The sequence below is a fragment of the Vanacampus margaritifer genome, chromosome 20 (genome assembly GCF_051991255.1).
Source record: "Vanacampus margaritifer isolate UIUO_Vmar chromosome 20, RoL_Vmar_1.0, whole genome shotgun sequence".
NCBI classification, from domain to species: Eukaryota; Metazoa; Chordata; class Actinopteri; order Syngnathiformes; family Syngnathidae; genus Vanacampus; species Vanacampus margaritifer.
The window spans coordinates 10059771-10067500 of NC_135451.1; the positions used below are offsets into that span (position 1 = coordinate 10059771).

Genomic DNA, 7730 nt, shown 5'->3' on the forward strand with positions numbered 1-7730 from the left:
CGAAAATCCCCTCGTTTCAAATGAGAGTTTGAAAAAGGAAATAATTACGGGGCAAAATGGGCCGGGCCTTTTGCGCTATGATTCGGCACTATTTATGTTCATCAACTAAATGTTTCCATTGTTGATGTTTGGCCTCACCTGTTGATGCGTTGTCAGTGAGCAAGTCACAAGACGTCTAACAGGATTAAGAGCGAGCTTCCTCTAAAAGTAGTCACCATCCAGTCAGCCTCCTCGAGCAGGCAGTGGAAGTGCGGTGTCAGCTCTCTGACGCCCCCCCACACGCCCCCCCACTTCCTCTTGCTGCAAAGATAAAACTTCCCCCAAGCCTCCGGGTTTGGCATGAGAAATGTTGTCTTTCTTCTATAGTCAGAATATGGAAATGAAGGCTAATTATGAACAACACCAGCGCCTCACCTACAATAGAGTGCTTCTTTTTGGAGAAGTCTCTTGCGTTTTCTGTTGTTCTGTGCGCTGTGCGTCGTCTCCCTGTTGATGTCCAGCACCTGGGAGGAAGCAGATGTAGGTGGTGATTACAGTTCAGAGACCCCAAAAATAACATTCCCGCCTCCTTTGCTTACTTTCTTTCAAATTGTCCTCCTGATGGAACATATGGAGGACCCCCCCCCCAAAAAAAAAAGCTTGACAAAATTAAATACAAAAAAATAAAAATAAAAGAACATTTAAACAACATATATCCATGAATAAATAAATTCATTAATAAAGGGAAAAATAAATAAAAAACAAAAATACATGTCAAAATAAATACAACAATAAATATATAAATGCAGTCAAATATCAATCAATCAATAAAAACGCTCTCCTCTCACATTTATTTCATGCTGCAGGTCGACGTGTTATCCAAATGAGTGGGCGGTCCTAAGCGTGTCTTGGGTTGGGCTCTGCTGTTGCAAACGCTCACTCGACAATTGAAAGGCTGTTTATATTTTTTATTTATATATATATAATTTTTTATATATATATATATATATAGTTGTTTTATTTCTATTTCTATTTATTCTTTTGTATTTAATTTTTTAAAATATTTTAAAAATATTTTTATTTTATTTTCACTTTAATTTATTTAGTCATGTATTTTAAATTTGGGCAGTTTTGGTCGTCCAAAGGAACAGGGGTCTCAAACGCAAATGATGATGTGCTAATTTTAGTAAAATTGCAAATTTCACAACCTCAAGGGTGTTTTGACTGTACCGAAATCATACTGCAGCAACTTGAGTCAAATTTGAGTCAAGTGTGACCTTTTGTGTACTGTTGCACATGCACCGAAAGCTCAGCTCACTCAGATGAGTAACATAAGCTGTTTTTTTTTTTTTTTTTAAACCCGTTAACCCACCTCCAATGTACAGTATGTGTGCTCCTGTTGCGCTGTAGGAGCACATCCATCATAAAGCCTGGACCTTTCAACAAGATGCACACAGACAGTCAAAACGTATACACTCATGTAGAGTTTATTAAAAGCGTTATCGCTGATCTGTCTGCAGCAGCTGCGCGCTGGGAGTGTAATAAGCAAAAACACACAAGCGACATATTGTATAAATGTGTGTTTTCAGTCACACTTTTGATAGTAGAAGAATAAAAATGTGGCATAAATAGATGTTCATGTCATAATATAAACGTACATGGACAGAATTGTCCGTATTTCCCTTTCCTCTGGACTCGAGCGCACATCACCCGAGTTGAACAGGAAGGCCAATGTTTAGATCATGCACTATCCAGTGGAATTCCCCCAAAACTATCATTCTCACTCACATGCATAGAGAAAAAAAAAAAACACTCGTATTTGACCCATTTCAGCCTCCGTACCAAACCGGTCCAAGCTTGAATGAGCTGTTATTTTTCTATCACTAAGCGCTTTGAATACCTAAAAAGTTTGTATTTTTATGTATTTTGACGCCCTGTTCCTGAAAATGAATTTCAATTATCCTTGACTACTAATAATCTGTATCGGCCATGAAAATAACATAATTGATCTATCTCGTTAAGAGGACTTTACTTGGTGCACTCTACATGTAAAACAGAACATCTGGATGTTCCCTGCCTCGTTACGTGATTGATGACATCACATGAGAATCTAGTCCCATGATTGCACTTTGCTATGTATCCTGGACCCACCCACCCTGCTGGCTGTTGCATATTGGAAAACATTAGACAGTGGCCTCCATCTTTCATCCTTGGGGACTAGAAGCTTGCATCAGGAAAGAATACAGGAAAGAAAACACAACTCTGTATATATGACTTTAATATAATATATTAAACTTTAATTATGTTTACCCGGCTATTAAATTTTTCTTTGGAGCTGACCTTTTGCAGCCTAAAACCAAGAGTTCATTTTTATACTTACACCAAAAAAGGATGTTATAACTGAAATGGAAAACATTGTACTTGATTTTTTTTTAAATATATATTTTTTAGATATCCTTATAAAATTGTGGGTATAGAGAATCAATGTTTGGTTGGGGTAGCTTTGAGTAATTGAGCAAAAAAGCTGCTAGCAGATGCTGTTAGCATCGGGCTAATCACTCATTATTCCGAGCAACAAAAAAGCTAAGTTAGCCAGTCCAACAATAATCATGCTAACTATTTCTATATTTCTACCATGTCTATTTTTGAATAAATGTAATGGAGAGTCAATGATTGGTTGGCTTGTCTGAATAATTTAGCAAAAAAAAAAACGCCAACAGACGCGGCTAGCATCAGGCTAATCACTGTTAAGAGCTTGTCTGTGCCATTATTCCGAGCAACAAAAAAGCTAAGTTAGCCAGTCCCACAATAATCATGCTAACTATTTCTGGTTTTCTACCATGTCTATTTTGGAATAATTGTAATGGAGAGTCAATGATTGGTTGGGTTGTCTGCTTGTCTGAATAATTTAGCAAAAAAAATGCTAACAGACGCGGCTTGCATCAGGCTAATCACTGTTAAGAGCTCGTCTGTGCCATTATTCCGAGCAACAAAAAAGCTAACAATTTAGCCAGTCCCACAATAATCATGCTAACTATTTCTGGTTTTCTACCATGTCTATTTTTGAATAAATGTAACTATTGAAATTTACCACCGTAGCTACAGTTACCTAGCGGTTTATCTCATGTAATATAGCCTTATGTCACACATACTGCCACTCCAAACAAAATGTACATTTACTACAATGCTAATGCTACATGCAAATTGTTGCAATCCCAGGAAACCTCCAGTGCAGATGCGTTAAGAACATCAATGGTAAAATTCCTAACCAACAAATATACTGACAAAGTGTAGAAGTTGAGGTCAGTCTTTTTTTAAAGTCTGTCCAAAAGTTGCTATTTGTAAGGGGAAACTCGCCTTCTTCAGTGACTGACTGTTGACTAGTCCTAGGTGTAACTAACCCGCGACCCTAATGAGGATAAAGACTATAGAAAATGGACGGATAGACTCGTAGCTCCCGTTTTGACTTTACTACTTTACCATACAGTCAGTGTTGCGGTGTAACAAAGTCCTAACAGTAAGCCCATTATCGTAGATGGCACTTTGGTAGTGAGAGATCTGTGACTATCGATTGCCCCCAGCTGGACTGTCAATACACCCGTCGAATTCCGACACGGTGGACTAATGGTCTCCCGAGCCAGTGGTGGCCAGATGCACGCCCACGCACGCCATCCCAGCACCTCGGGGTGTAATGAACAAAACAATCCATTAATCCATCAATACATGACAACCTGAGTTTACCTGCTGCCTCAGCCGTTTCACATTTGACCAACACGCCAGCCTTTAAACTGTTTGGGGCTAATTTTACATGTTCTACTTGAGGTCCAGCATACAATATACATTCACTCGCTTCTCGCCTGGTTTAACAAGATTTATGCCTGTGACTGTCCCAACAGTCACAGGCATAGTCGTCCGCAGTGCACCCTCATGGTCATTTAACAGCAGGGTAATGGTGTGTACGGTGCTGCTTGACTGCTCCTCGGGTCTAGTCGCCCCGGAGGAGGGTGTTAAGGAACATGAGGGGGTGGAGGGTACCCTCCCCGATCACATGGGCGAAGAACACTTTGTAAGAGAGAGAGGATAGAATGAGGTGACAAAAGACCTTTTGTGGATGCAAGTTTACAGCATTAACCTCTCTCTCCCCCTAGCATCACATGAAGAACAAGAAACTACTGTGACAACTTAGCAGTAGCCCGAGGCAGCGCGTTTGATTATGCGGTGTGTGTGTGTGCGTGTGTGTCAGGGGGTGTCCAGGATGTTTGCCCCCGGGAGTCTTGTGACTGAGCTGACATTCTGAGAAATGGGGAGTGTGGTCAGCTGTTGTCAAAATGCCACAAAAGGGAGAGGATTTGCTCCGAAAGGGAAGATCTGCAGTTTTCGTGTGTTAGTGTCAGAATTAACAACAACTAAAGGTGATGTCAACACGCATCGGGGGTTCAGCTTCATAACGGGAAATGCATGATGACATTTATAATTGTAAAAATAGCAGGGCATTTGTGCGCATTCACCTGTCTATTGCTGTGAATTGGAGTGTGAACCAATGTGTGTGTGTGTGTGTGCCCCGTGTTGCCTATGGCCTGTCCCTCCAATGAGACATATGTCAGCCAAAGTCACAGCATCAACACCTGACCTTTAATTAGAAGCATGCAAGTGGAAAATGCACGAGCAGCAATATTTATTAATGTTTTTTTCACCTTCAATCGTCATTTACCGTCGATTCCCGTTCCAATTACCGATTTACCATTTCATTTATAAAAAATATACCAGCACTTGGTTTTTATTCTCTGATACAGATCCTTCTATTCCAACGCATTTTTCAATCCGTCTCCTCAGTGTTCCCGCCGTCTTTGCACGTCGTCGTCTCGCTCTGACATTTTGTGGCACTCCCTCCCAGGGGCAGCCCATCACTTCAGATGAACATCGCGTGTGACAGGCCAGCTTTGTCTTTTTAAGCCATTAGCACTTCCTCTCCTCCCACCTTGCCATCGTCGTCCCTCGCCCGTTTACATTTCATGCCCTCATTTTTGTTGGGGTTAGCATATCTTTCACTTGTGACCTGGTATTTCACACGATACGAGTCATAGAATTAGAATGAATCCGAGTTCAAACTTCAAACTCAAGAGCTGTATGTTCCTCGAAATTTCTGGTCTAATTCCAAATTGTGCAACCTCAGGTGCATTCAACTTTCAGGTTAAACTCTAATCGGCATCAAAACCGCAGTCTACGTGACGGCAGAGTTGACATTGCAGCCGGTGACATTCAGCCTCTAGTTTGACTTTATTGATAGCCGTGCCGAATGTGGTTTACTTACAGGTAAGCAAGATTTAATGAGATTTTCCAGTCGGAGAGTTATTTGGCAGTGTTACCACCCTCCCTCTTAGACCCGTGTAATTCTCCTTGCTTTGCACTCCCCCCACAGTAAACTGTCAGGCCTAATACAGGAAGGAATGTCCAGTCACCTGCTCCTAAAATGCAACAGCCCTGTGCTACACTAACCTAATATAGACCTGCGCCACACAAGCAGGTTGGATAACGCTCTTCTTGCTCATTGCGTATATTTAAACTCACACCTCATCGCACCCCAGCCCGGCTGTAAGGTGCAGTCTGACCTTGTGGGAATGGAAATCACAATGCGTAAATGCAAAAAAAGAATCATTTTTAACTTTCCAGTGTGTTTTTGCTGTGCCTATGACATGAGGAGCGGCAGTGATCGGACCGAGATGTAAAATAGGATGATACGTCCATCTATCCATCCATCTTGTAAATAGCTTACGGTCATGGTTTGAACCTAACCAAGCAGATATTTGTCGCATTTCCACTCTGGCTTTACTTGGTACTTGGTAACCTTGCAATATTGAAAGCATCAGAAGCAAAAAACACAAGACTGAGGGGGCAAAGTGAAGACTCTGGAGTTAGCCTGACAAATCCGCTTCACCAATTGAGGTGGCTCGGGCATCTGGTTCGGATGCCTCCTGGACGAGTCCCTGGAGAGTTGTTGTCCCACCGGCGGGAGGCCCCCGGGGACGACCCAGGACACGCTGGAGAGACTACGTCTCTCGGCTGGCCTTGGGATCCCGTCGGAGGAGCTGGCTGAAGTGGCTGGGGAGAGGGAAGTCTGGGCTTCCCTGCTAAAGCCGCTACCCCCGCGACCCGACGCCGGATAAGCGGTAGATGATGATTCACCATTGAGAGAATGGTATTGGAACCCCGACTGACCAGGTACTAGAAATGTTTATAGTAATGCTCAAAACTGTGAATAGTACCAGTTTCAGGATTATCACAATCAGGGCATTGAGTCGGGAATCAATCCCACAGAGCCTGGGCAGAAATATTAGAAGACAAGATGAACGTTATTAACCACTACCTTGTGTTAAGGACAATGGTCAATGGACAATGCTTGACAGTATGTGTATCACATCAATGGAAGTCCATCCGGCACAATCGTACGGCCCTTCCACATGCTAACATTAGCGTACGCCAACTGGACAAGCACCCGAACCAGAAGGCAGAAGAAGACGTTCATTTGCTTTGTGAATTCCGTAAGGAAAATGAGGACCAGCTGAAGAAAGAGCTAAAGCTATTCCGTTCCAGCTTTCCCCCTCAAATAAATCCCGTGTGGAAAGATCCATTTTCAAAACTGAACATCATACACAACAGTCAGGGGGACAGACTCTCTGATCCTCTACTGCTTGTCATTGGGTAGAACAAACACTAGTGACACTATTTGATTAAACTGTTGATTGTGTTAGCAAAACCACATTTATTAAATTAAATATGAATAATTTTGGTGATGCCTACCCTTGTTTTTGGATTTTGCACACAATCCCTTACAAATGACTAAATGTTGACATGCTCAGACAAGACAGTATCTGCCAGCCAAATCATAGAGCTGTCATTTGTGCTGAGAATAAAATAAAAGCACGCTGTGTAATGGATGCAAGAGGCTATTTAAACAGTCTGGATACCTTAAGGTAATAATATCTTTACAGGGCGCCCACTCAAAATGTCAACCTGAGACACAAAATTCAAAAAGGGGAAGGGCACCACTATGCTACTCTGAAGCTTTCATAGTACATTAGACTACAGCTGCGGCATGAATGGGGTTTGACAGCAGAGGTGACGGGGACATTTTATTTTCCCCGTGGCACTTGAATGAGGTTTGATAGGAGACAAGCTCAAAACTCAGATGGACTAGTGTTCGAATGTTGGCCTGGAAAGGATTTACAGATGCTAACAGTTTAATTTTATTATGCTTTCCCCACTTTCATCTTTTAATGTCAGGTTTGACGGACTTTCCGAGTCCCCTTGCTTTTCTATGTCCCAACCACCTTGTATGCAATTTTTTATTTTTTTTTAAATCACATGCCTTCAGCGTGAATAGCCAGGTTGGCTTACTGGTTGAACATTCCGACACCACAGATAACAAGCAGCAGGCCTCTCCACCAAGGGTGGCGGAGTTATAAGTAGGAGGTAGCGATGGGTTTTAGGTGTTTGCTTTGGCCACTTGTAATGACCTCTGCTTTTTAAACGCTCTATAAGAACACACAATAAGTGTCACTCAAGTATTATTACCGCGGCGAGTGCAGTCTCACTCTCACCCCTAACATAAATATGGTAGCTGTAGCTTCTAACCCAAGCAGGATTTATTTAGAGTATCCACAAGAACACTTTGTTCCTCACTGTGCTTATTATCTTGAGCGAAAACTACTATTAGTACTAGTAAGAGTATACCAACAAACTAATATGCAAAA

The 7730-nt window shown here is 42.0% G+C and overlaps 1 protein-coding gene across 1 annotated transcript in view; it reads left to right on the forward strand.

Annotated features, from left to right (window-relative positions):
* zeb1b (zinc finger E-box binding homeobox 1b) overlaps window positions 1–7730 on the forward strand; it is a 60157-nt gene that overhangs the window by 26371 nt on the left and 26056 nt on the right. The window lies entirely within an intron of this gene.